Source organism: Marmota marmota, unplaced genomic scaffold, assembly GCF_001458135.2.
Source record: "Marmota marmota marmota unplaced genomic scaffold, marMar, whole genome shotgun sequence".
Lineage (NCBI taxonomy): Eukaryota > Metazoa > Chordata > Mammalia > Rodentia > Sciuridae > Marmota > Marmota marmota.
In genome coordinates, this window is record NW_026000196.1 from 14,759,794 (window position 1) to 14,777,806 (window position 18,013).

Here is an 18,013-nt window from a genome sequence, read left to right on the forward strand (position 1 = left end):
ATTGACCCACAGATTACTATTTTTTTACTGTTTATTATATTTACTCTATTTGGGTCTTTTGGGATTGTTTCTATTCTGTATCTTAAAATTCACTTATCTTTGGCAGCATCCTATCTAGTGTTACAACCCTCCAGTACAATTTTTAAGCTCAGTCATTTTACATTTTGCCCGTAGAAATTTAATTTGGATCTTTTTATATTTTCATACTTCCACTTAACCTCTTACCAGATGGAATCTAGATATAATACTTGCTTTGTATCATTGTATGTGGATGCGATGCTAACATCTGTATCAGTACATTATCACTTTCAGTTGATTGATTTTTCTGTTCATTATCATCATATTTTTCTGCTTCTTGAAAGCACCAGTAAAGCTTATTTGAATGCCACACATTGTGACCTTTCTCTTCATTGATGTTTGATATTTTTGCATTCTTATAAAATCCTTGATCTTTATTCTTCAATGCAATTATTTGGGAACAAATTCATCTTTTCAGATTTTCATTTTAACGTTTGTTAAGTGGAATCAGAGTTTTGTCAATCTACAGGCAATTGTCCCCATATGAAGTAAAGACCTATGGGAGACTCTTCCCAGTTCTCTGGCTGATGGAAGTAGGAAATGTCCGTGGATGCCAAATGTTCTTTTTTCTTATCCCTTGGGGAGATTCTTTCCATGACCATGTGCAGATTAGCACTATGCTGAGTATTCATGGTGACTCTTTTCCTGTACTGTCTCCAGAAAATTCTAACCATGTCAGTCTCTCAAGTCCCTCTCATTGACCCAGTAGTCTACCTCCCCGTGCAGTAGCTCAGAAACTCTTTAAAGTTAGGAATATTGGTCAATCACTTATTTTCTTTAACATTTCTCAGGGATTACTGTCCCTTTTGGCCTGATGTCTATAGCCTTAACAAAATATTGATTCAAGCATTTTTTTTTCATTGACTTTCTTAATTTTTGTTGTTCATGATGGGAAGATCAATCTTGCCCTAGTTTCTCCTGCTTGACTGGAACACGAGCCTCCATAAAGTTCTTTATCAAGTAAATTATTACTAAAGGAAAAAATATTAATAGTTGATTTATCTCATAATCAATGAGAAATAGTCAATAACAACAATGATGCGTGTGATTATATAATTCACCTTATGTTTTCACAAAGTAAGTCCACTAATTAAATGATCCAGTGACTTAATAGCTTTGGATAAAAACCTTATTTCATTTTAAGTATTTCTCATCTGCTAAAATAAGAAAAGAGGGCAACTACATTTATTTTGTTTGTTTTTAAAGATATGAATGTAGTCATATATAAAAATTAAAATTACAGAACTACAAAGTAAAATGCATTCTGAAGCAATTCTTTGCTTCCGGATCAACAGTAACCTCTCAGTAACACTGACTCTTCATTGGTTCATTCTTATCTTATTGAAGTCTCCCTGTGGTCCACTATAATGCTAGCTGTTTTAGTTTTACTGATAATGCATATATTTGCATTCAAAGCAAGTCCTGGGAATTTCTCCTCTTTCCAAGAGTCATACTTTAAGAAACTTTGGCCACTTTATCTGTGCTGAGCTAAATATATTTTACATTTCCATTCTCCATGCATTTATTATTAGCAAAAAGGTACATGTCTAAGATTTTAGAAAGCAACAGAAATTACCAAAAAACATGAGTGCATTTTAACAAGATGCATGTTGTCATTTGTGATATCTGGGAAGGCAGAGAGATATTAGGGCTGATTCTGCAATGACATGCATTGAGCAAATGTTTCTATTACTGATGGTCATATGTCTGTGGTGCTTTATACTTTCAAACTTATTTTTTACCTGTTTCATAGGAAAATTTTTACTAATAATACAAAATAGCTGTAGAATGGTATAGTGAAGTTGAGAGTAGCAGTTACCTTAGGGACCAGATTTGATAAGGTCTTTTGTGCTTGGTATGGTTGCTAATAAAAATACTCAATTTGAATTCTCAGTCACTAAAATTAGAGAAAGACCAACAAAGGAGAATCCTGAATATAAAGAAGCATAAACAGTCCAACAGTACTAGGAAATTGCCAAGAATCAGAAGTAGAAAAGCATTCTGAATGTGTGGTGCTCTATGAAGTCTTGTTGCTAACTCAAAATTTTTAGGATCAAAAAACAGTTTACCTGCAGGCAAAAACAAACAAACAAAAACAATTTATCTCCAGGCAAAGGGAGATTTAAGCCTCAAATTTCAGAGGATATAAAGTATTAAAATGGACTCTCGTTGTTTTTTAAAAATTAAGAGGGAAACCCTGAGTAGCGCAATAAGTTATGCCGGAAATGAAATTGTTTTAGCCACCAAGTAATGGCCTGCTTTGAACATAGACAGAATGAATTCAAGATGACTTTCTGCTTTTACAAGTTCTGGTTTGCATGAAAGCATGCTTTTAACACCTCTGTAAATACTGCTAATATCAAGGAAAGAAAAAAGATTGGGTTGGAGACAAGCACTGTGGAGATGCAACGCAGGTGATCTTATATACTGTCAATCTCCAGGAACATTCAGAGCTGACCTTTTACTCCAGAGCCTAAGCCCTGCTCAGGTCCACACATCCTTTTAGAATACTGAGAAATCAGAGGTGCTAGACTTAATTCTCAGGAGACATCTTATTTAGAAAAGAAAATGAATGAATTAATAAATGAATAATAAAAGAAGGGAGGAAGCCAAAACACATGCCCAGGCTGCCTTTATCTGATGCAAGTTACTAATAGGGACCTTATCCCTCAAAAGCTCAGACTGATTCTCTAAAACATCTAGACAGGGAAGATACAAGGAAGGAGAATCTTCCCATACGCTTGGAGTTGCCAGCTGCAAAATCTTGCTTGAACAGCAATTAAACTCATGCTGTGGGACTATCACAAGGGCCAGAGCCAGGGAACTGGTGCCACTGACATAAGAAATCTCAATCTCAGGGTCCTCGGGCAGCAACTTGCCAGGGTGTGAGGTGTCACAGGGCTGGAACCCATTCCCAGGAGCTGACCTCCTCTCTGTCGCAGTGGATTTGTTCTGTCACGTGCAATGAGGACCTCTTCATGTGTCAGGAGCACCCTGTAACCTTTGTGCTAATTCCCATGACATCCTCTGTGTCTCACTGTAGGATTCTGTGAGCAGGTCTTTGGAAGAATAGGGACAACAAAAGATTCTTCGGCACATCTGAAGAGGGCTGGTTGAGTGTGCCTGAATGTAGGGTCATGGTTTAAAAAAGGCTGAGAACCCCCTACCTTGCACTAAAAGGTTTTCAATACACTGAGACACATTTTTTTTTTAAATGTGCTCCTATAAGCCATGTTAGGCCCAGTTCATTTGTGTATTCAGTTCAATTGCATCTGAATCAATTGGTTCCCAATTGAGTGAATTCAAAAAAAGAGAGAAAATGCTAAGATGCCACTTTCACTCATTTATTTTCTTCTCTTTTAAAAACTATAAATTAGCCACGTTGGATCAAAACTTTGTAGTAAATGACAGCATTTCAGACAGGAAAGAAGTACCACAATAAGCAAATGACAACCCCTATATAGTTCACACATAAAAACTCCTAAGTGTTAAAAATTCTCTGCATATTTCTTTAGCTATTTCTCAAGAATAAAAACTGCAATCATATAAAAGTCTTGTGAATGTCGGTTGAAAGAATATGGATTTTCTTCACCTCAGTTACATTCCTGTATATTGTAACTTACTATAACAACTATTTAAAGAGTATATAAATGAAGACTTTAACAGATGGAAATGAACTTGTATTTTGGTGTGCATGTGTGCTTTACCCATATTGTACCATACAAGAGGGCTTATTTGATTGATAATTGATATGCAACATATAATATTATCTAACTATAAAAATAATATGAAGGGTCCCAGGAAAATCTATGATATTAATACTAATACTTGTAAATATTATAAAGTTGCCTCCTCTCAGTTTCAGTGATAAATAACTTCTGTGGAGTATTTATCCATCTGCATTGATGGGACTGAAAAATAGAGCTGTATTCAAGTGAAAGTCTCAAAAATGTTCTTATTAGAAACTCATTGCTATAATTTTATATCATTTTAATAATTCAAATTAGGAATATTATGTTATATTTTAATTATCTATATAATAAAAGCAACCATTGTTATTTTATTAACAACAAATAATAATAAAATAAGTAGTAACTATTGTTCACTTTAATAACTTATTCAATACAATAATGTCACATTCGTCTTGGCCATTTAGAGGCTAAATTCACCTAATGACATGAGTGCCAATGGGCTGAGCACTCTGGCTTGCACCATGATAGGCACAGCCTATTTGTTATCACTAAACCTTGTGTTCTATATGTATTATTAACCTTATTATTAGTTAAGAAAACTGAAGCTCATAGAGACTGAGCAACTTTCACAAGGGCACAGAGTTAGGATGCAAAGGATTCCATTCTTTGTTCTAGTATTATAGAATAAATCTATGTATTTCACAATAAGAATTTAAAAATCAATGTTTCATTAGGCGTAATAACCCTTCATGTTGGGTTTTATGTGTCTAGCTCCGTCTGGGAGTAGCCACAATAGTTGTATACTGCTTTCAGCTCCTCTAAATTCCTTACTGAGAGGGCAGGAGGGAACTGTTAGCTGTCTCAATCCAGTGCTGATGACCATGAATACTGTGGCTCAACAAACCTATTGGTAGCTCTCAGGGTGATTTATCTACATGGTGTCAGACTTTGAATCTAGGTTTGAGTGTTTTGGAAGTGTGTTTTGCATTCAAAATGATCATTGTCATTGATGTTAGTAATTAATGTTGACATAAAATTATTTTTTCAAATATTTCATCTTGGGCAAACCATAAGACTGCTTTTGCCAAACACTAGCTTCCTTAATTCTTCAGTTCATGCATTTCTCTGACATGATTACATTTAATTTCCTAAACTGTTGCTTATAGAAACTACGTTGGAGTCTAAAAGGCCTTTCCACATAATTTTGTAAGTTTTTCCTCCTTTGAAATGCTGTCATTCAAGAAAATGAATCAAAAGGAAATACTGTGTATGCATGACTAAAACTCTACAGTGGATTCAAGTTTGGCCATTGTCACCCCCAATTGCTAATCAGCTTTATTACGGTTAGAATTAAAATTGCTGCCACATACTGAAAGATAAATGTATAATTTTAAGACATACTAAAATTCTTCACATATCATTTTAAAAATATAAATATCTGGCAAAATTAAACGTAGTACACCCTTATAGAATCAGCATAGCTAATCTTTCAAGTCAACTCATTCTCAACACAACTAGATCCAGCAAAAAAGAGGGGGGTGGGAGGTCACGGTGGATTGGTGGGACGTGGACATGTCCAATACAATTGCTTTGTAGACTCCAGTGTCTCTTCCAGATCTTTACCTGGCTCTTTTCTTGAGTCAAAGTTATTCTTATTCATTAGGGCAGAGTTTAGCTCTTTGGTTTTCAGGAAATGCCTTCGATTTGGTGCAAATTTTAAAAATGAACATGTTAAAATATCTATAGTACTCTTCAAACTGCAAGAAAACAATTAGTTCCTGGTCTAATCAGCTCTAGGACAGCATTACATCCTCAGTAGGAAAGAAAAGAATTTTAGAGGATCTATGATATATTAGAGAGTGAATGATTATTCACAGTCATGAGGCCAGCCCATGTTTCAATGAGACAAATTGCTCTGGAGTGTTCTGGTGGCAACCAATGATAACTCATGATCATGAGACAGAGTAGGTGAAAATTACAGAGAATTGATGAAAATCAAAAGCAAGAGAACAAATCGCTCGGAAGAGAAGAATCTGTGATTATTATTTCCTAAGCCTTCAGTTTGATAGAGCTTGAATCTATTTTCTTTGAAAAATCTATACAGCTGTAGACACTGAAAGTCCATCTGAAAATGGCTGCATTTGTTTCCATCCAATTGTGAATGATTAACTCCTCAGTCTGGATGTGGGAATCAGCCCAGAGGGGAAGATGCATTTCCAAGGAGATGGCTCATTTGGTTCGCTGTATTCCCGCCAATCAAGTGTTCACTCAGATACCGAGGGGATAAGGACACTTCAGTCCCATTGTACTACTGTCGAAATAGCAGTGGAGTTCTACATTTTGGGAAAAACACATTTGTTTCAGAGTTGGGAATGATTTGCTAAATTAAATTAACAATAAATGCTCATTGTTATTTTATATTCATTGTTGTAATGAGTTTATTTTGCAATGAGCAAGGATTCTGAAAACCAAATAGAATTCACAATAATATGGTGAATACAATTTCTAAAGAAGTGTCTCCAAAATTTGATTGCAGATAGTGCAAATAGTCTGGGATCATAAGATAGCTTCAGTATTTTCCTCTTGTCATTTGGGTGTATTTTCTGGAATTGCCTAAGAGCTATATAACAAGGTGCTTCCTGGAATATGCTCCTGGGTCACTTACATTTATCATCTCAACATCAGTACTGATGATTAACATTAAATATATTTAATTTAATATGCTAATATAAATATATTTAATTTATATAAACATATTTAGATTATATATTAATATAAAAACACTAATATACTTTTCTGTGCCTTTCTTATTCTTCCTTAAGGGGTAGGTGTACCAAAAAACCTGGGCCTGTGTTCTCATTCACTTTTGAAAAATTGAAATAATCTTAAAATTGACCTAATTGTATTCTGATTTACATGTGAACTTTTATGCACCATTAACATCTGAATAATTCACATTCAACTAACCCTATCTGATAGATCTACATTCTGAAATTTATTTGTATTTATACCACTAATAATATGGTAAAAATATTGTATTTTCACTCTAAATTGATGCACTTATTTTAAAGATGCATTATCAATGATATGTGTTCCTGATTCAGTCCTACACCCAGCTAAACGTATAATGGTCTTAGGTACTTGTCATAGAGTTTGGCTTCCATACAAGTATTCGTGGCGACCTTGCTGTCTGCCTGCTCAAAGAACACCAGGCGGAGCAGAAGGGGCACAAGGAGCTGCAGAAGAAGATGAGGCGCAAGACTATCACTGCAGTGACCTTCCTGGCAGAAGCTTTGGTGGATCACCTCATTGTGCGTGTTGCCCAGGCCTCCATGAACCAGAGAAAGCTGGACCATGAGTCCCTTCAGGTCCAGGCTGCCCAATCTGCCAAGCAGACAGGCCAATGGATCAGGATGGAGGAGAACTGCAAAGGAAGGAAATGGGGGATTTGGAGAACTGGGCTCAGAGCATAGAACTGAATATGCTCACAACTGCCACTGCACTGGAATATGTCTATAAGGGGCAGCTGCAGTCTGCCCACTCCTAGCCCCTCCTCCCTCCCCCTCTACCTCACCCCTTCTGTCTCACCCACTGTAACAAGAGGGACACTGAGAGGTAACAGGTGAATAAAAGATCAAGTGTCCATTTGTTAAAAAAAAGAATTAATATGTTCTATTTGAAACTGTTTTCATTCTTTCAATGTCATTTGCATTGGAATTTTCATAAGGAAGATATATCCACTGCTCTCTACCCATTACGAAGAGTCTTTTTAGCTTATAGTCCTACTGAGAAAGAGCAGTATGCCCTTGTAGGGCTGACCAAGCTTTTCTCAGGGTCTAGATTGTGCCCTTGAGCAATCAGCTGGTTCTGTTCAGAAACCACAAATAATTGAGTAAGCAAGACTCATTTCAAGACAGACATGGCTGTGGAAATGTAACTGCCTTTGCAGACACTTCCTAACCCTTGTTGGCTATCCACAGCATTGGAAAAGAGAATGCTAACAATGCTTAGTTGCCCTTCAAAGTCTCTGCAATATCAGAGACTAGAGTCCAAACTTCTTAGTCCACCTGTGACCTCTGCTCATCTCTCAACTGACCTGAAATCTTATGATCATTGTAACTCTCCCCTCTGTGCTACCACCGTGCAAAGAACAGCTTTCTATTTCTGCTCTCATTGTTGTATCACTTATTTGTTTTTGAGAATCTCTGTCTCCAGACTGTAAACTTATTAAATCCTGGTCTGTATTTTTTTTCATCCCTAGAAGTATTATTATAAAGAATTTCCAACACACAGAAAGTTGAAAGAATCTTTTTTTAGTAAATATCCATATACCCCAACGTAGTTCTACATTTGTCATTTTAATGTATTTGCTTTGTCACGTATTTATGCATCTACCCATCTGTCCTTCCATCCATCAATCCTTCCGATGATTTTCATGCATATAAAAGTAAGCTTCAGATCAGTCAACTTCACCTCAGACATAAAAATAACTACAATTCAATATTTGTTTAAGGTGATTTTTCTTTGAGGTAAAATAACATATATTAAAAATCATAAATCTTAAGTATGCCATTTGATGAGTTCTGACTAATGCATTCACCTGTGCAAATCAATCTGTGATACAGAATATTATCACCAAAGAAATTTCCCTTATGCCACTTCCCATAACTATCAGAGACAAAAACTGTTCTGCTCCCCCACCAAATAAATTTGTATTCAATTTCAAATTGTCACACACTGTGAAACTTTATATTTCTTTTTTCATTTCCTATTTTTATGATATATCCATGTTGTTTCATGTTGCATGTACCAGTTCATCCTGGTTTTGACAGGAGAGTAGAATAATATTATATGTGTATATATCATAGCGTGCTTATGTATTCCCCTATTGATGGGAACCTGAACTGTTTTGATTTTGGGCTATTTCAATTTATTGTGAATAAAGCTGATATAAACTTCATAGAAAAACTTGGTCATGGCTGCATGTTTTGTTTTTCTCTCAGATAGATACTAGAAGTGAGATTAATGGGCATATCAAAGATGAATGTAAAGCTTTAAAAGCACATCCCATAATTTATCCAAAGAGGTTCTATAATTTGACTCTTAACAATAATGTGTCACAATTCTGTTCTACATCTTCTCCATCATTTTGTTTTGTCAGTTTTCTTCTTTAATATTGACAATATAACAGTGTGTGCTAAAATTTCCTTATAGTTCTCATTTAAAATTCCTAATTAATAATAATGCTTACCACATTTTAATTTGCTTACTATGCAATATATTTTCTGTTATACAGTATCTGTTACCATTTGTGGTATTCTTTAATTGAGATAGTTGTCTCATTACTATTGTGTTATAGCAATAAGTTATACATCCTCAAGTGTGAGTTTTTGCCATATATATGTTTTACAAATATATTCTTCAAGTCTGTGATTCTGGTTTATTTTTTTAATTATGTCATAATGATATCTCAAAGAGAAGAACTTTTAAACTTGGGTGAAATTTTAATTGTTTTATGTGTTTTTCTTACTTTCATGTCAGTGTCTTTTGGGTTCTCAAGCAAATCTTCCTGATCCATTCTACAGTGTTCATACTAATGATAAAATAGACTTTAAAGAAACATTGTTAATAGAAAAATACAATTTATAATGACAAAATGATCATTCCATGATGAAGACATGATAATTATAAACAGCTATGTACCTATGAACAGAGACCTAAATACATGAAATGGAACTGAAAAAGTAGGACTGATGGGAGAAATAGATAATTAAACAATAATAGTTAGAGACTAAAATACCTACTTGTAGTGGTTGATTGAACAATTAGGCACCTGATGGAATCACAAAATGGAAGATTTAAGAAGCACTGAATCAAGCAGACCTGGCTGATATCTTTAATACATCTACACATCATGAACAGTCTATTCCCAGGTACACATAAAACATTCTCCAGGATAGACCATGTGTTAGGCTACAGAAAAAAGTCTCAGTGAAGTGAAATGATTAATATCATAAAAAGTGTGTTCTCTGTAATGGAATAAAATTAAAAATCAGTAATGATGAAATTTAGAAAATTAATAAATATGTGGAAATTAAACAAAACATTCTTGGATAATAAATGGGTCAAAGAAAACATCTCAAGAGAAGTTGTAAGATATTTTGAGATGAATGAGAAAAATAAGCACAACACATGAAACCTATGGTATACAGCTAAAACAGTGCTTAGATGTGACTCCATACCTCCAATTGACTGACTATATGAGAAAAGAAAGAAAAATCTCACATTATTAACTTAAGCTTCTGTTTTCAGAAATTAAAAAAGAAGAGCAAACTAAATATAAAGCAAGAAAAATAAAGGAAATAAAAACAATTGAGGTAAATTGATTTTAATAAAAGACAAGCAATATAGAAAGTCAATAAAACTTTAAAAAGAGAACAGCTTAATTGACAATATTTAGCTAGACTTAGTAAGGAAAAAGAATAAAGTTTTATAGTGAATCAGGAATAAAAGTATAAATACAAATCTTATATGAATAAAATAATTATAGAGGGCTACTGTATACTGTAAATGATTGTGTGCCAACCAATAAGATAAGCTAAATAAAACGAGCAGATTCCTATATAATATAAACTACCAAAACTGCCTAAGGAAGGAAGAGAAACTATTAGTAGACATTAAAAAGTGAAGTGGGAAATAAAGTACACTTATACATTATTGGTGATACTGCAAAATAAGTACAACTTCTCTGGAAAGCAGTATGGAAAGTCCTCAAAAGACTAGAAATAGAATGACTATATGATCCAGCTATCACACTCATTGATATTTATCCAAAAGAACTAAAATCAGCACACTATAGTCATACAAAAACATCAAAATTTTCAGCAGTGCAATTCTAATAGCCAAGTTAGGGAACCAGCCAAGATGTCCATCAATAGATGAATGGGTAAAGAAAATGTGTATATATACATGAGTTGGCAATTCATGTTTATGATGCTGATTTAAATACAAACCAAATTTGCTTATCTCATATAAAAATTTAGTCATGTGATAATGAAATGCTATCTTTTGTAGTGCTAGGTTTGATTTGCTAATATCATTAATAATTTTTGCATTCATATGTGTGAGATATATCAATTGAAATTTTTGATAATATCTTTGCATAGGTGTACTTTGATTAAAAAAAACAGATTGAAATTATGTCATCTGTGGGTAAATTTGTGAAATTTGAGAACATCATGCTAAATAAAATAATCTAGACTCAGAAAGTCAAGGCTTGAATATTTTATATGTAGTAGTGAAACCAGAGTTTCTCATCTTCTGCTGGTGGGTGGAATTTTGTATGCTGAGTTCTCTACAGCTCAAAAAGCCCATTTTAGTGTTAGCAGCTGACCAAGGCAGAAGATACCTGTGAGTATTAGCTCTAAGGGTCAGAGTTGAAATAACCAGATTCTTCTCCACTACTTTTGAGTGGCATATAATAGCTTTTAATGGCAGGCTGTGCCCTCCAGTGTTGCAACCTACTCCAGCAGCTCACCACCAACTTCTTTCTGGGTTCATGTATCTTAAGTTCAAAGAAATAAATTCACAAACAAGGGAAGGTAAGGGTGAAAGGAGTAGGATTTTTTCAAGTGGGAAGAAAAGAACTCTCAGAAGGCAAGAAGGCACCTGATAGCAGATGGCTGCCTGAGTGTGCTAGTCTAGGTGTTTATATAATACTTGGATCAACACTATTGGTCCAAATCTATGTTAATCAGGATTTGGAAAACCACCCTCACTATTAGGTTAATCCTGCAATGTCCACTTAGGTCTGCCACACTTCCTTCTTCCTGCCACTCATTGGGAAATGGCAGGTTGAGGTCAGCAGATCATAAATGTTCAGGGGTTTGCTACAGTAATGTGTGGAGTGGACATCCCACCAGGTTTGGGCAGGCCTGCTGTGGTACTACAGGCTCATGTGCACTGGCTTACCTCATCCCTGGATCACTATGGTTTAGGCCCAAACCAGTAAGGCAGGTTCTGCACAGCTCTGGCCCATTCTCACCACCTGTGTGCTCTTGCTCCTTCTGTCTGCTACTGTACTGTTCCATCACTGCTTCTCAGTGGGGATTAGCAGGCTGGACATGTGGCTGTGTATCTAGTTGGTCAGGGAACCATGTCAGTAGCTAGAGAGAAATATACACAAAGAGGAATATTTTTAAAATGGCTCATGTTACAAAAATAGAAGGAAGAACAACAGAGTAGATAAAGTAAGAGGATTGAGATGGAGTGGAGGCAGATGGAGGGATGGAGAAGTACCTAAGAAAGAAATCTACCAAATGATGTTTACACATGAATATACCACAATGATTATATATATATACATATATACACACAAACACACACACATATAATGCACTAATTAAAATAACAGTACCAAAAATAGAAAGGTGATCAGTAAAGTAGAGCAATTGATCAGAGGCAGTAGTGGAGGGAAAAGTAACGTACTGGGGAATGAGATTGATCAAATTATGAGCATGTACAAATATGGTATTATGAATTCTACTATTATGTACAAGAATAATGCATCAATAAAATGTAAAAAAGGAAAATGTATGGTGTTTGCTTTATTTAATACTAGTATAAAATATTTTCATGAAAAAAAAAACACCCAGGCTCAACTAACTGTCTTCTGTCATGAATTCTGCCAACTATTTAAGGAAAAATTAATACACATATCTAGTCTCAAATTCTGTTCAAAATAGAAGATGAGGAAATACTTTCCATTTTGTTCAATCAGGTTAATGTTGTCTAATAACAAAACAAAATAAAAATGTCACAGGACATGGAAACTACATATTAATACTTTTAGAAGACCAAATCCAGCAATATATAAAATGCATTATACACTATGGCTGAATGAATTTTTTTCTCAGAAATTCAAAGTTAGTTTAACATATGTAATTAATGAATGCAACACATCATTTAATTAAAGAACAAAAACACATGATTGCTTCAAAAGATACAGAGAAATAACTGAAAAAAAAAACCACACAAGTTTCATTGCAAAACACTCAACAAAAATAAGGACAAAAGTAGATACTAAATCATTTCTGAAAAAAACACTAAAAAATATTAATATTAATGGTTAAAAACTGGATGCTTTAACCTAAGATAAAAAAGAAGACAAGAATGTCTTTTCATATTTATTTTATTCAATATTGTTATGGTCATTTAATCAGAGCAATTATGTAACTGAAATAGACAAAAAACTTTTTACATCTAAATTGAAAAGCAAAAAGAAAACTATGGTTGAACCCATATACTGTTGTTTGCATATTTCCAGATCAAAGCAACACTGGAATAAAATGCTTAAGAATAAATTATGTCTGTATCAAACATGTACAGACATTTTTCTTCTCAGTATTTCCTAAATAATACAATTATCTGCATAATATATACATTGTTATAGATAAGTAATATAAGAATTGTTTAAAGTATACAGAAGGCTGTGTGTAGTCTATATGAAACCCTATGACACTTTGTTATTTTATACAAGAGACTTGAGCATCAGTGAATTTAGGTATTCACAGGAGCCTTGGAACCAGTCCCCCAGGGATATCAAGGAAAAATTCTATTTTTATTCAAAAATGGCCTGTATTTCATAGAAAAAAATTATAAGAAACACAACCAAACCATTAGACATGATAAAAAACGTCCAACATTATCAAGGAAAAATATTAAAAAATCAAGTGACCAAAACACTAAGAATACTCAGCAAACGAAATTATGAGTACAATTTTATTTATAAGATTATCAAAAAGAATAATTTTTTACATGGAAATTTTACACAAAGAATATATATTTTGTATTCTGAAAACTATAAACATAATTGAAAGAAATTAGAGACCTAAAGAAATGGAAAGATAGTCCATGTTCATGGAATTGAAGACTTACTAATAATATGGCAATATTTCCCAATTTGATTTCTATATTCAATAGAATTATTTTCAAAATCCTATTTATACTTTTTCATAAATTGATGTTCTGTTCCTTATATTTAGATGAAGGTAAAAATTCAAACAGCCAAATTTTGGGGAAAACAATTTTTTTAAATTAAATTAGTCACATTTTGGCTTCTAAACCTCATAAAAAGTTGTGGCAATCAAGACAGTGTGGTGTTAGTTGAAGGATACATCTACAGATCAGTGGAAGGTAGTTGAGGATCATAAACAAACTTTCACATTGACTTTTCAAAAGATGTTAAGGCAAAAGAATGAAGAAGTGAACTTTTTAACAAATTGTGCACATATGATTACATGCAAAAGAATGGAGTGATACCTCTACATCACATTTATATTCAATAATTAACACAGAGTAGAACACAAACCTGGAAAAAGAAAGACCCACAAAATTCACAGAAGAAATTTGAGAGGTAAATCTTTATGACCTCATATTTAGCAATGAATTTTTAGATATCCATGACCTTGTATCTGGCAAATGGTTTTTGAACCAAAAGCACAAATTAAAAAAACATACAGATAAATACAATGGACTTTGTCAAAATTGAAGATTTAAGCCAGGCATAGTGGTACATCCCTATAATCCCATCAACTCAGGAGGCTGAAGCAGGAGAACTGAAAGTTTGAGACCAGCCTCAGCAACTTAATAATGCCCTAAGTTACTTAGTGAAACCCTGTCTCAAAAAAATTTAAAAAATAAATAAAAATAAAGAGGACTAGGGATGTGGTTCAGTTGTAAAGTGCATTTAGGCCCAATCCTCAGTATCAAAATAAAAACTAGATTTGACAATTTAATGCCTTAAAAGACACCATAAACAAAGTGAAAAGATAAAACACAATATGGAGTTAAAATTTAGAAAGCCTATATCTCAGAAAGACTAATAAAGACTATATAAATTATTGTAACTCAAAAATAGAAAGATATATTACCCAATTTCAAATAGAAAAGTGTCTGAGTAAACACAAAGTATATTGATTACCACATACATAAATAGAGAATAATTCATGAAAAAATGTGGAACATCATTAGGTATTAGGGAAATAAAAATCAAAACTACATCATGAAAATTCTTTATCCCCAGGAAGGATACATCACAAGAGCAGAAAAAGGCTATAGTTATAGTAGCTTCATGATAGAGCATGTGCTGAGCATGTGTGAGGCCCCAGCACTAAATAAGGAAAAAAAATAGTCACACATTAACAAGGGCTGTAAAGATGTAGACTAATAGAAACCCACATGCATCTCACTAAACTTATTAGTAAAAAAAAATAAATTAATTAAATAGAAATGCAAATAGTCTTGTTTCTTCCTGAATTAAGAGGGAAAGCATTCAATATTTTTTTTTTTATGCTTTGGACATGAGGTGTTCCCTCTTGTGTGAGAAGTTTCAAAGGCAAAATGATTAGGTTACAAGAGGTGTGATCTAATCAATGAGTTGATTCACTTGAATGTATTAATTGGGCAATAACTGTTGGTACAGTTGGGTGAAACTGACAGAAATAAATCATTGGGAGCAAATTTGGGGGATATATACTTTGTCCCAGGTGAGCAGAGCTCTCTCTTCTTCCTGATTGCCATGTCTTGATCTGTTTTCCTCCTCCACACTCTTCTACCATGATGTTCTGACTCAGGTTAGTTGCACAACAATGGACTTTACTCTCTATGGCCTGATACCTATGAAATCATGAATGCCAAATAAAACTTTTCCTCCTTAAAATTGTTATTGTCTGATCTTTTGGTCACAACAGCAAAAATTCTGACTAAGACAATATTTTACTATTACTTGATGAGCTTTACAAATTTTTTAGACTTAGTTTTTTTATGAGATTAAGAATTTTTTTAGAAAAATTCTATCAAATATTAAAAAAAACAATCTTATAACTCTCTTAGGAAATACATAGGGAAAGAAAACTTCCTGTTATGTTATGAGACTTACATTACCATAATAACGAAACTGTACAAGATATTGCAAAAAAGGAGTACAATTGGTCAAAAATATATGAAAAAAATGTTTAACACCTCCAGCAGTTAGAGAAATGCAAATTAAAAGTGAGATTTCATCACACTCCAGTCAGAATGGCAATTATCAAGAATACATGTAACAATAAAGGCTCCCAAGGATGTGGGGAAAATGGTACACTCATACATTCCTGGTGGGACTGCAAATTAGTGCAACTCCTATAGAAAGCAACATGGAGATTCCTTAGAAAACTTAAAATGGAACCACCATTTGACCTAGTTATCCCACTCCTCAGTTTATACCTAATAGACTTAAAATTAGTACATTATTTTGATGCAGCCACATCAAAATTTATAGCAGCTCAATTCAAAACAGCTAAACTATGGAACCAATCTGGGTGCCCTTCAACAGATGAATGGATAAAGTAAATGTAGTATGTATACACAAGAAATATTACTCAGCCAAAAAAGGAATAGCATTCTGGAATTTTCCAGTAAATGGATGAATCTGGAGACTATGATGCTAAGTGAAATAGTCCCAAAAGTCAAAGGCTGAATGTTTTCTCTGATATGTTGATGCTAATAAGGGGAGTAGGGAAGAATAGAAATAGGCAAAGGGGAATGAAGGGAAGGAAGGGGGAATGGAAATAGGAAAGATAGTAGAATGAATCAAACATTATTACTCTATGTGCATGTATGATTACATGACCAATGTAATTCTACATCAGGTACAACCAGAAGAATGAGAAATTATACTCCATATGTGTATAATATGTCAAGTACATTCTACTATTATATAAGATACATAAAAATTTAAAAAGCAAATAAAAATAAAAATTAGATGCAAGTGGTAAGCCACTCAAAAATATATATATTTTAAAAATTCCTAATTTAATGATAGTTTAGATCATTTTCTTGCTTAAATATTTGATAGAATTTATCAATGAAATCATCTTGCCCTGGGCACGTCTTTGTGTTAAGAATTTTAGAAATAATTTTGATAACTCACTAATTTTCAAAATAGATTCAAGTTTTTCAATTTAACTTTGTCAATGTGAATTTTTATTGTTCAAAAATTTTTACATTTGTTGAATTTTATGGTATAAACATATCATTTCACCATTATACCAGTGTACCACCATTAGGAATTACAGTAAGAAGCCATATTTTTCTCCTGATCAATCTAACTAGAAAATTCTCAACTTCATTCATGTTTTTCAGCAAAAACCTTTTCATTTATACTATTTGAAAAATACGTTAAATATGTTGTATCTCTTTGTTATGTGAAATTTACTTTTTTCTGTCATTGATTTCTGGTTTTCTTTCATTATTTTCTTTTGTACTTATTTTGGATTTACTTTATTTTTCTTTACCTTTTAAGGTGGAAAGTGAGGGTCCTTGATGTCATGTCTTTTTTAAAAATATAATTATTTGTAATTATAAATTTCTTTCTAAGCACTTCAATTTTTGCATCCTGCAGATTTTGACTTGTTCAATTATGTCAAAATGTAAATCAAAATAATTTGAACTTTTGCGTAATTTGTTTAGCATAGGGAACCCATGGGTTATTGAGATGTTCAAATTTGACACAATTTATCTTAATATCTATTTTTTCAACATTATACACAGTTACTCCAGCATCCTTATTTATGCCTACTGTATACGCAATAATTCTTTTTCAATATACTTTCAATCCAAATTTGTGTCTTTAAAATAATTTATTATAGGTAACATCCTGTGTGGTCTTTATTTTCCACCTACTCTCAAAATCCATACCTTTTACTAGAATTTTTCAGTCAACCACATTTTAACACGATGTTTGATGTCATTTTGTCATTTGTTTTGCTATATTTCTGTTTCAGTCAATTTTTTTAATGCTGTGACCAAAAGACCTAACAAGAACAATTTTAAAGGAGGAAGTTCATTTTGGGGAATCACAATTTCAGAGGTCTCATTCCATTGATGGCGAACTCCTTTGCTGGTGTGGAGGGGAGGCAAAACATCATGGCAGAAAGATGTGGAGGAGAAAAGCAACTGGGAACATAGCACAAGGAAGGAGAGAGAGAGAGAGAGAGAGAGAGAGAGAGAGAGAGAGAGAGCCCGCAAGCATCCCCCCCTCACCAAGGATAAAATATAAACCCCAAGGGGACAACCCAATCAACTCAGCAAATTAATGTACTGATTAGGCCAAAACTATCCTAGTCCAAATATTCACCTCTAAACTTTTGGGGGACACCATAATGATTTCCAATTTTATTTTAATTCTTTAGTTTTTCCTTTCT

At 33.5% G+C, this 18,013-nt stretch overlaps 1 pseudogene; it reads left to right on the plus strand.

Moving 5' to 3' along the window:
* Positions 1-7,317, plus strand: part of LOC125612469 — a 94,306-nt pseudogene extending 86,989 nt beyond the window's left edge.
* The last annotated feature ends 10,696 nt before the right edge of the window (positions 7,318-18,013 follow it).